At 44.8% G+C, this 17,579-nt stretch overlaps 1 protein-coding gene across 1 annotated transcript in view; it reads left to right on the top strand.

The window, feature by feature from the left end:
- The window catches only part of LOC309544409 (guanine nucleotide-binding protein subunit alpha-14), a 211,136-nt gene that overhangs the window by 130,678 nt on the left and 62,879 nt on the right, over positions 1-17,579 (top strand). The window lies entirely within an intron of this gene.

Below are 17,579 nucleotides of genomic sequence, written 5' to 3' on the forward strand. Positions count from 1 at the left end.
GCAAAGGACTCTGAGGATCTGAAAAAAAGAATTGGTGCTCCACACAAAGTGGGGGTTTAGCCTGTCAGTGCTCAGACCATACGCCGCACGCTGCATCAAATTAGTCTGCGTGGCTGTCGTCCCAGAAGGAAGCCTCTTCTGAAGATGATGCATAACAAGAAAGCCTGCAAACAGTTTGCTGAAGGCAAGAGGACTAAGGACATGGATTACTGGAACCATGTCCTGTGGACTGATGAGATCAAGATAAACGTATTTGGTTCAGATGGTATCAAGCGTGTGTGGCGGCAACCAGGGGAGGAGTACAAAGACAAGTGTGTCTTGCCTACAGTGAAGCATGGTGGTGGGAGTGTCATGGTCTTGGGCGGCATGAGGGCTGCCGGTACTGGGGAGCTACAGTTCACTGAGGGAACCATGAATGCCAATATGTACTGTGACATACTGAAGCAAAGCATTATCCCCTCCCTTCGGAGACGGCACCGCAGGGCAGTATTCCAACATAACGACCCCAAACACACCTCCAAGACGACCACTGCCTTGCTAAAGAAACTGAGGGTAAAGGTGATGGACTGGCCAAGCATGTCTTCAGACCTAAACCCTATTGAGCATCTGTGGAAAATCCTCAAATGGAAGGCGGAGGAGCGCAAGGTCTCTCTCTAACATCCACCAGCTCCGTGATGTCATCGTGGAGGAGAGGAAGAGGATTCCAGTCGCAACCCGTGAAGCTCTGGTGAACTCCATGCCCAAGAGGGTTAAGGCAATGCTGCAAAATAATGGTGGCCACACAAAATATTGACACTTTGGGCCCAATTTGGACATTCTCACTTGGGAGTGTACTTACTTTTGTTGCCAGCGGTTTAGACATTAATGTCTGTGTGTGGAGTTATTTTCAGGGGACAGCAAATTTACACTGTTATACAAGCTGTACACTCACTACTTTACATTGCAGCAAAGTGTCATTTCTTCGGTGTTGCCACATGAAGATATAACCTACTTACAAAAATGTGAGGGGTGTACTTACTTTTGTGAGATAGTGTGTGTGTGTATATATGTATGTATGTATGTATGTGTGTGTATATGTATGTATATGTGTGTGTATATATATATATATATATATATATATATATATATATGCACCGAATGTTCGGCGGCCGAACATTATTCGGCCGAAAATAGAAAAAATAGCACTTTTGGTGTTCGGCCGAATAATTTTGTGCTGAACAATAGGGCTGAACGATAGTCGATATGATATCGACTATCGTTCTGTGGCCGTAGGCGATATTCATATCGCCGAGGTCACGATATTTACATAGGCAGGGGGAAGGGGCTCGGAGGAGGACAGGAGGACTCACAGACTTCAGTGTTAGGCAGGGGAAGCCGGGACACTTCAGCGGTGAGCATACATACATTACTCACTCGTGCACTGCAGCCCGCCCCACACATTCAGTGAGTCTTACTCTCCTCCCTAGTTTTTTCAATGGCACATTCAGGGAGCCAATCACGCCGTGATTAGCTGCACAGCAAACCAATCACGCTTGCCTGCACACCTGATTGGTTCCGCTGTGCCGCTACTCACGGCGTGATTGGCTTCCTGAATGTGCCATTTAAAAAACTAAGGAGGAGAGTGAGACTCACTGAATGTGTGGGGCGGGCTGCAGTGCACGAGTGAGTAATGTATGTATGCGGCTGTGCTCCTTTCCAGGCTCCTACTAGTCCACCTCCAGCCTCCTACTACCACCACTATGAGAGACTGTCTGTCACTGTATAAACTGATCGAGTCCACACTGACACTGACTGACTGTCACTGAGTAATTGATGTTACCATATTAACCCTGACCTGCCCAGTGCCCTGTATCTGCAATTAAAATTTACAAGGCTGCCTGCATGCTTCCTGATTTCCATTCCCAGCATCCTTCCCAATCCCTACAGTGTCACTAACATTAACCCTAAGGTACAAGGCTGCAGTGTGCACTGAATCCCATTCCCTACAGTAACATTTAGGGAGAGAGAGACATGAGAGGACAAGAGAGAGAGAGAGAGAGAGAGAGAGAGAGTGAGAGGACAAGAGAGAGAGAGACATGAGAGGACAAGAGAGAGAGACACGAGAGGACAAGAGAGAGGACAAAAAATTGGCAAAATAAATGGAAAAAATGCGAAACACCGCGTTCTGTATTCGGCCTTCGGCCAAGCATTTCATTATTATTCGGCTTCGGCTTCGGCCAAGAATTTCATTTCGGTGCATCCTATATATATATATATATATATATATATATATATATATATATATATATAATATATATATATATATATATATATATATATATATATATATATATATATATATATATATATATATATATATATATATATAGATACACACACACACATGTCCATATATATTTGGACACAACACAATTTTCATACTTTTGGCTCTGTATGCCACCACAATAAAATTAAAATGAAACAATCCAAATGAATTTGAAGCACAGACTTTCAGCTTTAATTAACCACTTGCCGACCGCGTCATGCAGATTTACTGCGGCAGGGCGGCTTGACTGCGCATAATCACGTAGATCTACGTGATTGTGTGGATGTGATCCCGCTGTGATTAGACACAGCGGGAGCCAAACTGCGGGAGGAGCGGGCACGTTTGCCGCTGGCCTCCCGGGATCTTCACAGAAACTGACCGAAGAGCCGCCTGCCTATGTAAACAAAGCAAGCGGCTCTTCTGTCACACAGGCACAGAGAGATCGTGTGTTTCAGCTAAGCTGAGACACCTATCTCTCTGTGCCTGTCACGGCACCCTTCCCCAAAGTTAATAAGCACAAATAGGCATACATTTAACCTTTTGATCTCCCCCAGTATTAACCCCTTCCCTGCCAGTGTCATTTATACAGTAACAGTGCATATTATTTAGCACTGATTACTGTATTAATGTCACTGTTCCCCAAAAACTGTCAAATGTCAGTTAGGGGTCCGATCTGTCTGCCGCAATGTCGCAGTCCCGCTAAAAATCGCTGATCGCCGCCATTACTAATAAAAACAAAAAAATAAAAAGTTCAAAAATCTAGCCCGTAGTTTGTAAATGCTGTAACTTTTGCACAAACCCATTAAAATACGCTTTTTGGATTTTTTTTTTTAACAAAAATATGTAGCAGAATACAAATTGGCCTAAACTGATAAAAAAAAAAATCAAAATTTTTTTTATTTGGAATGTTTTATAGCACAAAGTAAAACAATATTGTGGTGTTTTTTTTAAAATTGTCGCTCTTTTTTTGTTTATAGCACAAAATCTAAAAACCCCAGAGGTGAACAAACACCACCAAAATAAAGCTCTATTTGTGGGGAAAAAAAGGACATCAATTGTATTTGGGTACAGTGCGCAATTGTTAAAGTAACGCAGTGCCGAATCGCAAAAAATGGGCTGGTCATTAGGGGTTAAAACCTTTGGGAGCGGAAGTGGTTAAAGGAATTGAACATAAATATCAAGTACAAATTTTAGGAACTGTAACTGTTTTTATACACAGCCCCCCCCCCCCCCCATTTTCAGGGGCTCAAATTTAATTGGACAAGTGAATATAATCATACATAAAATGTTCATTTTTAATTTTGTTGAGAATTCTTTGGAATTACCAAAGACTGGATTTGTATCTTTCTGATGCTTTGCCAGGCTTTAACTGCAGCTGTCTTCAGTTCTTTGTTTGTGTGTTTTTCTGCCTTTAGTTTTGCCTTCAGCAAGTGAAATGCATGCTCAATTGGGTTTAAATCAGGTGATTGCCATTGCACAATATTCCACTTCTTTTCCTTCAAAAGCTCCTGGGTTGCTTTTACAGTGTGTTTGCGATCAATGTCCATCTGTACTGTGAAGCGCCATCCAATCAACTTTCCTGCATTTGGCTGAATCTGGGGATGACCCAGTGCCACTGGAAGCCATGCATGCCAATGCCATCACACTACATCCACCATGTTTTACAGATGAAGTTGTGTGCTTTGGATCATGAGCTGTTCCAAGTCTTCTCCACACTTTTTTCTTCCCGTCATTCTGGTACAGATTAATCTTAGTTTCATCCCTCCAAACTATGCTTTTCCAGAACTGGTCTGGCTTTTTTAGATGTTTTTTGGCAAAGTCTAATCTGGCTTTTCTATTTTTTAGGCTTATGACTAGTTTGCACCTTGCGGTGAACCCTCTGTATTTGCTCTCGTGAAGGCCTCTCTTGATTGTAGACTTTGACAGTGATACGCCCACCTTCTGGAGATTGTCCTTCACTTGTCTGGATATTTTAGAATGGGTTTTTCTTTACCACATAGAGGATCCTGCGATCATCCACCACTGTTGTCTTCTGTGGACGTCCAGGCCTTTTTATGTTGCTGAGCTCACCAGCGAATTCTTTGTTCCTCAGAATGTACAAAACTGTTGATTTGGCCACTCCTAATGTTGCTGCTATCTCTCTGATGGTTTTTTTTTTTTTTTTTTTAACCCTTAAAATGGCCTGTTTCACCTGCATGGACTGCTCCTTTGAACGCATGATGTAGGTTCACAGCAATAGATTCCAAATGCAAATACAACACTTATGCCTCGTACACACGCACTGATTGTTGGCCAACCGATCGGCCGTCTTTTGTCCAGTGTTGTTGTGTTGGTTGAAATGTCCTCTAGACTGGACACGAATTTTGTCGGCCAACAACAACCAACTGCAGAAGTGATGTCGTGCTGGTTTACTTTCCGTGTGTTTTTTCTTCTCTGAGCATGCCCAGTCTTGCTCATCACATTTTTGTCTGCCGAAATCTGTACTGACTGAAGAACAATCGGCCGTTCTGGTGACGGCCAACAAAAATTTTATAGTCTGCACACCAGATTTTGTTCGGCCGAAAAGTCGCAGTCGGTTGTCGGAAGCATCATACTAACAAGCCGACAATCGGCCGATCGAACGTTGGCCAAAAATTCACGGCCAACAATCATTGCGTGTGTACGAGGCTTTAGCATTAACTCCAGACATTTTACCTGCCTAATTGATGAAGAAATAACGAAGGAGTAGTCCACACCTGGCCATGAAACTGCTTTTTATTAAATTGTCCAATTACTTTTGGTCCCTTAAAAAAGGGGGGTGGCTATTCTTAAGTGTTGTAATTCCTAAACCCTTCCTCCTGATTTGGATGTAAATACCCTCAAATTAAACCTGAGAGTGTGCAATTTCAGCCCCTATTTATTCTAGAACTACAGCTTGAATCTGTTTTGGTAAATACCTGAAAAAAACGAAAATTGTACCTGTGTCCAAATATAAATGAACCTAATTGTGTAAATAAGTATTGCTTGTCAGCACAACTCAGACCACTGGATTATAGCGGAGTACAAAGGAAAAAGCGGTCCACGCTGGGGAATATTTGCTTCCATGCCTGGTATGGTCAATTTAAATTAGGAAAGCTGGGTGACTGGCAGGATCACCAGGAATATCACACAAGGGAAGCAATTCAGAGAGAATATAATATGGTTTCATGCATGCACGTGGCAACAAAAACGCATATGAGAAATATGAAACCATAGTGAATGTTTTAGTTTTATTATTAGCTAAACACTCCTGACACTAGGGACTAATTTACACTAGTGTTAACCCTCTAAACAGGAATCCCTGTTGGACCACTCTTCAGAGGGCATTTGACAGGTGGTCCTCTCCTCACCATCCCTAAAAACCAGTGCCACAACTGCATGTATTGCACGTGGTTGCGGGGTTAGGATGATAGACGGGATCAATTTTGGTACGCTTTGATGCTTTGTATTTGAACACCCCTGTCCAATTACCTTTTGCGGACAATAAAAAAAGAAGTCCAACCATGTGTAAGTGTAAACTACCCCTAAAAAAGAAAGGGTTTTTTTTTTTTTCTTTTTTTGTTTAAAACCTCCAGACAGTGACCTTTGACCCTACTGATGTTTTGATGCTGACCCTGACACTAACCTAGATCAAGCCCCAATTCAGGGATTTTTATTCTTTTTGTAAAGTATTATTATTGTTAGCACATAGAGCACTTAGGCCCTCCCAGGAGGTAAAGGCTGTGGCATGGTAGGAGGGAGAGAGGTTGTGCTAGGGGATTGACTCTTAGGCTACGTTTCCACTATTGCGACTACAAGCGCGACTTGATTTGCGGCTACTTCTGGGGACTTCAGTGCGACTTCCTTCTATGAGGGACAAGTCGCACTGACGACAAAAGTAGTGCAAAAGCCTTTTAACAAGTCGATGCGACTCAAGTCGCAGCAGTTAGAACGGTTCTCCTTGAAAATAATAGGTTTGGACTTGTCATGCGACTTGACATGTCAAGTCGCACAACAAGTCGCACTAGTGGAAACGGGGCCTAAAAGTTAAGTGAGGCTCTCTGTAAAACAGTAAGCATTGTTCTCGTATCACAAAGTTCTTAGCAGAATGGAACTTGTGCAATACAGAAAAATCTGTATGAAAAACTACACGGCGGATAGACTGTGCTCAAGGTTTTCCTAATTTGGTTTTAAAATAAAAAAAAAATAAATAAAAGGCGCAAGAGAGGGCAAAAACTGCAAAACATTTAAAAATTGCTAAAATAATGTGTTAAATGTCAAGATATTATTCCCAAATCTTTCTTGCATAAAATTTTTGTTTCTCTACCTAATGGCATTTTTCTTTTTAGCTTATGGATGTCTGTATAACCGTCAGATGCAAAAACTAGCTACTGTATAAACACTTGCTTCATTTTCTCTGCCAAGCCATTTCATAGAGGAAATAGTCTTTCAAGCAGCGATGGAAGATATACAAATTGTAATGAAAGCTTGATTACAGTTTCTGTTTTTACAAGGTAAAGGCTTTTAAAATGGTTAACGTATGAACCAGCCTAGACTAAAAAAAAAAAAAAAAAAAATCTACCTTCCCTCCAATCCAAGGCAAGATGACAGTTCACTTCCTGCCTCCCCCAGCCTCTCACTACCCTCTTGCTGTTGTCTCCTAAAAATCAGACACTGTTTCGTGTTTTTCAGAGTATCTGGTTGTTCAAGTAAACTTGGCTGTTCAAAGCACTGCGATTTGAAACCAGTCCAATTTCAACAGGCCTAATTACCATTTGAGACAATTGTATGAAACAAGTAAAGGAAAAGGGAGGAGGACTTGAGGTGTTTATGTAGTTGTAGAAAAATGTTTCTTTTAACAAGATTAAGAAATAACTAGCATTTTCTTTCTTAAGCATTGGCTTGTACCCTTTTAGCATATAACAAGTTTTCAACATCCATCTTTACGGAAGGAAAAGTACACCTAAAGACAAAATCCAGGTACAAAGAAAAAATTGTAAGCAACAGATTTTCCAGTGTAAAAGCCTACCTTATTGGATTTGAATTGTAGAAATTGTTTGGGTAGGTCATCACACTTCATAGATAATTTTGTTTAGTTGGCCTATGAGTGCCACATCCTTAGTTTAACATGTTAAATTCAAAAAGATTGAAAATCCAATAGGTATGGTGGGATTTTAAAGGCCCAAATCAGTATTTAATTGAAAAATATTAAGTTTAGAACAAAAATCTATTTTTCTCTTTCGTTCATTGACAGAATCTTCTTGACCAATGGGTATGCTGCCCCCTACAGAAGTTACAGAAGTAGGACACTAGGCAGGAAAAAACGTTACCATGCCAATGGAGCAGTCCCAGCGGATATACTCCCACTTCCTGCTATTGGCACTCAGTTTTTTTTTTTTTCTACCTAGTAAGGACCTAGTTCCTTGCTGGGATCTCTGGTCCTGGCATTTTTCCTTTTTAAATGGAATTTTTTCCTTCTATTTTCTGTTCCTGTAAGAACTACAATCGACTGCCGGACTGGGCATCGGGCTGGATATCCTAGATCCTTATGCTCTCCCATTCAGGCCAGCGAGCGCGACCCAACCTTAGCACTGCGCTAGGTCAGCCTGCGACATAGCCCCACTGGGTGGGGGCTGGACGGCAAGTTAAACGTCTCACGGGGACACACAGATCCTGGTCACGGTCTGAGTCGCAGAGTACCTCTGGCCCACAGCACCCCCATTCTGATTGTGCAGTGGTCTGGCTAGAATAGTGCCCACCCGGTTTCCATGGTGTGGTAAGTAGTGTCCCCCCTTCTCCTGGTGGCCTTTTGGGGTGGACGTGGGCCCCTGGGACAGTCGGACCCTCGGGTTCCCCTTCTTCCCGCATAGTGTCCCCTCTCATTAATCGGCGTCTGCCTGGGACCACCTCCCCATTTACCCACACCTTGCTCCCCCCCCCCCGGGATGGTTATACATGTAATGTCTGGGGGTGTTGAGCGGGTGATGGGGGCCGGAGAAGGGGGTTGCGGTCCGGTGCTAAACACACGTTTTGTTTTTGGGGTGGCGGGATGGTCCTGGTGGGGGCTCCTGCCAGGGCCCCTACTTGCTGCCTATTCATTTCTGGGGTCCCGGGAGCCACGTGGAGCTGCTGTATATGTTGGCAGCCATTTTCTTGTAGTATCCCATTGCTCTAAAGCGGCGACCATGTTTGAAGCCTACGAAGTGGTGATTCGGCAGTGGGCCTTTAGTGTTAATTACTGGATTTCCTCTTTCTCTCTGATCGCCGCACGTCGTGCAGCTTGGCGCTCTGCTCTGTTCCTGAGTCGATGGTGAGTCCCTGTGGGTACAAACAGCTCTCCCTCTTTCTGCTATACTGGGACTTGTGGTGCCGCTTGTACAGCAGTTGGGGGTTGTTTAGCAGTGATTTTTTTTATATTTTTGCTAGTGTGGTCCCCGGATTACCTATGGAGTCCCTGGAGCATGTTTCACCACCTGACCCCCTCTCAGAGGTTGCAGGGCCCTCCGGGTCCCAGTTCGCTGTGTCTGCTATGACGGCGGTCCTAGAGTCAGTGTCCAAGGAAGATCTTGTCCTGCAAAACAGGACGAGCAAAGAGCGCTTCCCCGCCTTCACCTTCATCCTCTGTCTCCTCAGATTCTGAGGTTGATTTGGCCGCTGCAACGCGAGTATCCCTACTGGGTCTGCGTCCATGCACCCCGAGTACTCTGATAGTGAGGATGATTCCTCTTCCACTACAGCCATGCTTGAAAAGGCTTTAGAGGATGCACTGATTGTATCAGTGCAGGAAACTTTAAACTGGAAGACGCAGCTGCTGCTGTGTCGGAGACACTGGTACATTTCGGTACCTCCAGAGTCTAAAAGGTGACAAAGGTATTCCCCTTTCCCGCCTATTTTGACAAAATTGTTGCGAGTCAGTGGGGTTTCCCTAAACGCACTGTCAGGGGGCCTAACTTTTTCGCTAGGAGATAGCTCTTTCAAGAGTACCTGTTAAAAAAGCTGACAGTACCACCTGTGGTGTATTCTTAGGTTTCCAGGTTAAATAAAGCCACCCTTCTCCCGGTGTAGGACTCTCCATCTTTTAAAGACCCTTTTGACAAGAGAGCTGAATCTCCAGTGCGACATCTTTTTACCATGGCCGGTTTCATCTTTGGACCGATGTGTACGTTAACTTTGGTTTCCAAAACCTTAATGGAATGGGCAAAGCTTTTGCGCCAGGATTTGGAAGGGGAACAAATTTCCCCTAAACTTGCGGAGCTGGCGGACCAGTTGGTCCAGGGATGGCAGTTTGTCTGTGATGCCTCTCTGGATGCGGCACCCTTAGTCTGCATGGTATCTGTAACAGCGGTGATCCTTCGGCGCATAATATGGCTCAAGTACTGGTCTGCGGAACAGGATTCCAAGAAGGTCCGGTCAGATCTCCCCTTTGTATGAGCTCACCTGTTTGGAGCTTTCATGGATGAGATCATTAAGGGTCTAGCAGGGGGAAAGAGTACTCTTCTCCCGCAGGCTACCAGGAGCAAGGAGTCTCGTCAAACGTGGGCCTTTCTTCTTGGCTCACAAGCGACCCTTTCGTTCCTCAGGATCTCAGGACAAGGGATCAAAATCGTTTGAACCCCCTCTGGAGGTTCCAAAAGGCCCTGGTCTGCTGGTCTGGTAAGCTGAGAGTGGTTCTCTCCAGACCTGAAGTCAAGCCTTCTCTTGCCTGAAGGGGCGCCCTCACCCGTATCTGAGTATATCGAGTTTCGGTCTTCGCCTCCAGCAAGGTTCTTTTCTTCCAACCTGCATTTGTCCCCAGATCGCCTGGGAGGTCTTCTCGGGGTGGTGCAAGATTTGTTCTTTCAAGAGGTCATTGCACAGGTTCCGGAATCGGAATGCATTTAGGGGTTTTATTCAAACCTATTTACTGTTCTCAGGAAGGAAGGTAAAGTTTGTCCAATCCTGGACCACAAGGCCTTGAACTGCTTTGTGCGGGTATAGAAATTTCGGATGGAGTCCATTCGCATAGTAGTAGCATCCCTTCATCAAGGGGATCTTCTGGCCTCTATCGATATCAAGGACACTTACCCTTATATTCCAATATGTGTCCGGCATCAGCAATTTCTTTGCTTTGCCGTGGGCAAGGAGAATTATCAATTCGTGGCGTTACCCTTTGGTCTAGCCGCCGCTCCTCGGTTGTTCACAAAAGTTTTGGCCCCGGTGTTAGCGTTTGTGGTACTGGGGTACCTGGACGATCTCCTTCTATGAGCAGAGTCTCCGACTGCCTTGACAAATAACTTGGACATTACTGTGCGAACCTTGCAAGAGTTGCGATGGAAACGGAATTTCAAAAAATCTTCCCTGGTTCCATCCACCAAGCTGGACTACCTGCGCCTGACCCTGGACTCTGCCTTAGCCTGGATGTTTCTTCCGGGGGAAAAACTCCAGAAGTTGCAAGATGTGATTCGGCTCCTGTTGTCCAACAGGCGGTCATCTCTCACGACATGTATGCAATGCTGGGTCTGATGGTCTCCATCTTTGTGGCGGTTTCGTTTGCACAGTTCCACAAGAGACCTCTACAAAGGGAGATTCTTGCCAAATGGAACAAGAATCCACAATCTCTAGACAAATGTGATCCTGTTGAGCCGAGGTACGAGAGGGTCCCTGATCTAGCGGCTTCGATCTCCGGCTCTTCGATAGGGAAAATCCTTTCTTCCCCTGTACTGGACGGTGGTCACCATGGACGCCAGTCTGTCCGAGTGGGGAGGCATCTTGGGCACAGATTGGGCTCAGGGGGTTTGGACTCTGGAGGAGTCCAGACTGCTGATCAGGCTTTGCCTGACCCATTGGACAGATCACCTGCAGGGGTGCCCGGTAAGGATTTAATCGGACAATGCCACAGCTGTGGTATATGTCAATCACCAAGGGGGCACAAAAAGTGTCCTAGCGGCTCGGGAAATTGCCGGCATTCTAAGGTGCGTAGAACGTTAAATTCCAGCCCTCTCTGCAGTGCATATTCCAGGGGTGAAAAATTGACAGGCGGACTACCTCAGTTGGCAGGCGTTGGACCAGGGAGAATGGTCTCTTCACCTGGAGGTGTTTTGTCAACTGTATCCCAGGTGGGGAACTCCCAAAGTGGACCTGTTGGCCCTCTAAAACTTCTGCTGAGACTTTTGCAAAGAATTGGGGCAGAAGGGATTCCGGTCATTCTAGTGGCCCCAGACTGGCCTCGCCGGGCTTGGTACTCTGATCTAGTACGGCTGGTCGCCGACATCCCTTGAAGACTCCCTCGGGAAAGGGAGGGAGGGGGTCCCCCCCCCCCGTTCTTTTTCGGTGACTCAAATCTTGGAGTCTCTCCAAAAAGGTGTAGCCTTGGGAACCATTAACCACTTGCCGACCGCCGCACGACTATCTACGTCGGCGGTCAGCCCCTCACAGGCAAAGTGACGTAGGGCTACGTCACTAGCTTGTGAGGGTCTAGGGAGCGAGCGCGCGCCGCTGGAGGCGCGCTCCCGCGCGGTCACGGACCCCCCCCCGCACGTGTGACCGGCGGACCCGATGTCCGCCGGTCACTCTGCGATCGGCGGGGGAGAGGGAGAAAGTCAGGCGGCTTGTGTAAACAAGCTGCCTGTCATTCTCCCCTGTGTATGAAGGATGATCATACGGTTCTACTATGTAGAACCGTTGATCACTCTTCATACATCTGAAGCCACAGCCAATCACAGTAGAAAGCACGCCCCTAGGGACACACATAGCCCCTCCCTTTCAAAAAAAGTTAACCCCTTCACTGCCAGTGTATTTTTACAGTAACAGTGCATATGTATAGCACTGATTACTGTAGAAATGTCACTGGTAACCCCAAAAGTGGCAAAAATGTCAGTCAAGGGTCCGATCTGTCCGCCGCAATGTCGCAGTACCGCAAAAAAAATCGCAGATCGCCGCCATTACGCGTTAAAAAAAAAACAACAAAAATGACAAAAATCTTTCCCTTTGTTAGTAAACGCGATAACTTTTGCGCAAACCAATCAAAATACGCTTTTTGCGATTTTTTTTTTTTTTTTTTTTCCAAACATAGGTAGCATAAAACAAATTGGCCGAAAATGTTAAAAAATTTAGATTTTTACATTTTTTTGGGGGGGAATTTCATATTAAAAAATGTGAAAAATATTGCTATTTTTGCAAAATTTACGCTCTTTTTTTGTTTATAGCACGTGATCAAAAAATCTCACAGGTGATCAAATACCACCAAAAGAAAGCTCTGTTTGTGGGAAAAAAAGGACGCCAAATTCGTTTAGATACAGCGTCGCAGGACCGCGCAATTGTCAGTTAAAGTCACGCAGTGCCGAATCGCAAAATACCCCCTGGTCAGGAAGGGGGTAAAATCTTCCGGGGCTTAAGTGGTTAAGGGCCAGGTTTTGGCTTTAGCGATTTTATTTTAACGCTCGTTGGCTATGCATTCTTTCATTCACACCTTTGTTCAGGGGGTCTGCCACTTGGCTCCTCTGGTGAGGTCTCCGTTGCCCCGTGGGACCTCAATCTGGTGCTGTCGGTTCTAAAGAAACCACCTTTTGAAGATATTCGAGAACTTCCTCTGCTTATTTTGACACAGAAGGTAGTCTTCTTGGTAGCTATTACTTCTGCACCCAGGATGTCGGAGTTGGCTGCGTTGTATTCTTGTTCACCTTATTTGGTGGTTCACAGAAACAACGTGGTGCTTCGTCCCTGCCAGTCGTTCCTGGTTTCCATTTAAATAAAGACGTGTTGCCTTCCTTGTGTCCTAAGCCTAAACACCCTAAAGAGATTGCCTTGCACTCTTTGGATGTGGTTGGGACAATCGGAGTGTACCTGGCGACGACTAAGTCGTTTTGGAAATCGAACTCTCTATTTGTTCTCGTCGATCAACCTCCTTAAAGGGCTGGCCGTGTCTGCTGCAACCATTTCCAGATGGATCAGGCAGACGGTGGTGCAGGCCTATTCCATTAAGGGTCATGATCCTCCTTTCCCTGTTAAGGTGCATTCTATGAGGGCACTTAGTGCCTACTGGGCCTTTCCGTCATCAGGTGTCAGTGGTGCAGGTTTGCAAGGCGGCTACTTGGTCGTCTGTGCACACTTTCACAAAATTTTACAAAGTGGATGTGTTGGCATCTGCGAATGCTACTTTTTGCTGCGAGATTTTGCAGGGTGCTGTTGAGAGGACTGGTTGGCTAGGTTTAGCCTTTTGGGATTTTTTTTTTCTGCTGTGTTTTTCCCACCCTTCATGTTTGACACTGCTTTGGGAAGTCCCAATGGTCAAGGAGATTCTGGAGCTGTATCCGTCAATGAACAGAAAGGAAAATGGGATTCTTGTCTTACCGTAAAATCCTTTTCTCTGATGTTTGATGGACACAGCACCCACCCTCTATTGAGTTGGGTTATATTTCTTAGTTTAGCATAGCATTAGTATAGCATTAGCAGTTCACAGATTTGTTGGCAGATGTTCCTGTTAAAATATCCAAGGGCTGTAGTACTTTTCATTTTTTGAAAAGGGGAAAAAAAAACAAATCTACTATATCCTTCTCATGGCACAATGATAGGTGTTCAAGGAAGTTTATGTTGGCTGAATAAATCTATACTTTTGAGACCATAGCTGCTGGGATCATTTATTTGTGTCTTCAGAAGCCTTTATTCGTCCAGCAATGCTTGGGAAAACAATGGATCACTGTCTCCTTTGCAGTTTTAAAATAAGGGAGTCTATATCGGAGTGAAATATTCAAATAAGAGCACAGCCAAAGCTGTTTACTTTTCAGACTCCCACCCTGCAATTTTATACAGAGCTGTCCTAAAGAAGAAATATGGGCAAAGTGTGTTTTTTTTTTATTTATTTTTATTCTGGATAGAGTAAGGGAGGGTCATAATCCAACATGTTGGATTTTCTTTTACTTTCACTTCTAATGATGGTAAACAGGACAAGTAGGGACACAGACCGCAATGAAAACTGGTTCTAATCCCTCTCCATTCCATCCAACACTATATAAAAAAAAAAATTGCCATTTAGTTGTATTTGAAAAGGTATGTGTAGATATTTCCCAATTTTAAATGGTCACATGGGCACATTTTTGTGGTCAGGCACTGATGTTGGGTAAGAAGGCCTGGCTCTCAGTCTGCGCTCTAATTCATCACAAAGTTGTTCTATCGAGTTGAGGTCAGGACTTTGTGCAGGCCAGTCAAGTTCCTCCACCCCAAACTCACTCATCCATGTCTTTTATGGACCTTACTTTGTGCACTGGTGTGCAGTAGTGTTGGATCAGGTAGGGCCAACCCCAATCAGTTCCCACAAAGTTGGGAGCATGAAATTGTCCAAAATGTCTTGGTATGCTGATGCCTTAAGAGTTCCTTTCGCTGGAGCGAAGGGACCAAGCCCAACCCCTGAAAAACAGCCCCACACCATAATCCTTCCTCCACCAAATGATTTGGACTAGTGCACAAAGCAAGTTTCATAAAGACATGAATGAGCGAGTTTGGGATGGAGGAACTTGACTGGCCTGTCCTTAACTTAATAAAACACCTTCGGTTTGAGCCAGGTCTTCTCGTTCACATCAGTGTCTGACCTCACAAATGCACTTTTGGAACAATAGTCAAAAATTCCCAAGGACACATTCTTAAACTTGTGGACAGCCTTCCCAGAAGAGTTGAAGCTGTTATATCTGCAAAGGGTGGACCAACTCAATATTGAACCCTATGGACAAAGTCTGGGATGCCACTAAAGTTCATGTGCCTGTAAAGCAGGGGTGGGGAACCTTTTTTCTGCCAAGGGCCATTTGGATTTTTGTAACATCATTCGAGGGCTGTACAAAATGTATGCATAAATGTAATAGGCATTGCTTTGCGGCAAAAAACGCTGTAAAAAATTGCGTGACTTTGAGGTCACAAAAGTGTGAAAGGGGCCTTCAGTAGTCAAGGTATAGTGTGCCCCCTTTCAATGCAGACTGACCACTGCGTGCCCCCTTTCAATGCAGACTGACCACTGCGTGCCCCCTTTCAATGCAGACTGACCACTGCGTGCCCCCTTTTAATGCAGACTGACCACAGCGTGCCCCCTTTTAATGCAGACTGACCACAGCGTGCCCCCTTTTAATGCAGACTGACCACAGCGTGCCCCCTTTTAATGCAGACTGACCACAGCGTGCCCCCTTTTAATTCAGACTGACCACAGCGTGCCCCCTTTTAATTCAGACTGACCGCAGCGTGCCCCCTTTTAATTCAGACTGACCGCAGCGTGCCCCCTTTTAATTCAGACTGACCACAGCGTGCCCCCTTTTAATTCAGACTGACCACAGCGTGCCCCCTTTTAATTCAGACTGACCACAGCGTGCCCCCTTTTAATGCAGACTGATTGACCACAATGCAGAGTGAACAGCGTGCCAAGCCCCAGTGCACTTGACTTACCTGTTGTAGCGGCGGCTTCCTCTCTTCAGTCCCCGCGTCTCTTCGAGTCCTCCAGTGTCCCACCTCCTCCTCCAATGGCATTGGCCAAGGAGAATCCGTGAGACAGTAGCGAATTTTCATTCTGGGCGGGCTTGAGGCGCACTGCTCTGCGCCTCGGGTCCACCCTTTTCGGAGATTCACAGTGTCAAAACGGAGCCATCGGCTCCTTCTGACACAGCGGCACAGGGGGCAGATCACAACGATTGTGCGGGCCGGACAGAACGATCGTGTGGGCCGGAAGTTTCCCCACCCCTGCTGTAAAGGCGGGCGTCCCAATACTTTTTGTAATTTTGTGTGTGTGTTTGTACACAGTGCGATCCGATTCATGTGCGATCTAATCTGGGGGTGTCGTTAACTTTGAATTGACACCCCCAGCGTATCGCATATGGCAGTGTGAACTGCCTGTTCTGCGGATGCCATGCAGGAACACGCAGTATATTCACAGTGTGAACCTGGGACTTAAAGGTACCTTATCAGGATGCTGCTTAGGCGCAATAAAAAGTAAAAAACATTCTACATTACAAAAGCACTGTGTGACCTCTTTCCTAAAAACCCTTTTTTTTGTTTTTGCAAACTCTGACAAACAAAAATGTAGGAATGCCGAGAAAATCAGAATCTCTTTTGAGATTGTGTATGTTTGTAAAAAACTGTTTATACTAAGCACCAATTAATATGTCTTGCAGTACTTTCCAAATAAAGGTCAGGACTGCAAAACTGAGCATGTTCTGTTTTCCCACTAACTTTAATGTTTCTCCACATTCCACTATGTCCACAGCCCAAAGAGTATGAAATCACATTCTTTTTGAAAGAACTTTTATAGGTAAAGTTGATCCAGGGAATACCTGATTGTCTCGGGGATCAGAAAGGAATGTTCTTTTTCTCCAGCTGGAGCAAATTGGATCATGCTTTTCTTGGGGGTTTTTTGTGTAATTGTAGGTTTTTTTTTAATTTTTTTTTATTTGTGTGTTTTTGTCTTTTTGTTTTTTAACTGTGTGTTGAACTGGATGGACTTTTTTTCAACTAAATTAACTATGTAACACCTAACAGCAATAGGACAACAGAAACCAAGATGTAGCCTTCTACAGACTTCTGGTTCCAGTGCAAAATTGTATTTTTGGAAAAAGAAATTATCCCCATGTGCTCTTTCTTTAGGGCTTATGAACACTGCAGCTCAAAGAAGCTCTTACAGGCTTTTGAGCTTTTTTGAGCTCTTATTTTATTTCTGCCTGTAAATTCCCCTCCATGTCTACGCACACTAAGGCTTTTTCAGAAGTTTACAGGCACATGCTCTCTCTGGCAGAAAAACCCACCAAACTCGTATTTTTGAGAGAAGCTTTCGAGCAGAAAAGACGCCTAAGTGCCCAAAAACACGCAAAAAAGCATGAAAAAGCTTAAAGAAGCTTGAAAACACAAAAATAGGGCAAATTAACTAAGGGGAAGGTTTGTGAAAAAAAAAATTCTTATGCTTAAGAAAGCTTAAAGAAGCTCACTAAAAACCTGGAAAAAAAGCACAAGCTCCTTCAAGCTGAAATAAAAGCTCAAATGCCTGTAGTGCCTGTTCACACCTGTGAAGTCGCGTGCACCGTGACTTTGGCGCGACTTGCACGGACTTCACATAATGGAAGTCAATGCAAATCGCTCCGATGTCGCCCCTAAGTAGTACAGGAACTATTTTCTAAGTTGGAGCGACTTGAGTCGCTCCTATTAGAACGGTTCCTGTAGCACAGAATGGACCCTGACTTGTCAGGCTGACCAGTCGCCTGACAAGTCGCGGTAGTGTGAACCGACACTAAAAGCTGTTTTGTTTTTTTGTTTTGTTTTTTGAGCTGCAGTGTGC

This window comes from Pelophylax lessonae (genome assembly GCF_965119305.1).
Source record: "Pelophylax lessonae genome assembly, chromosome: 1".
Classification (NCBI taxonomy): domain Eukaryota; kingdom Metazoa; phylum Chordata; class Amphibia; order Anura; family Ranidae; genus Pelophylax; species Pelophylax lessonae.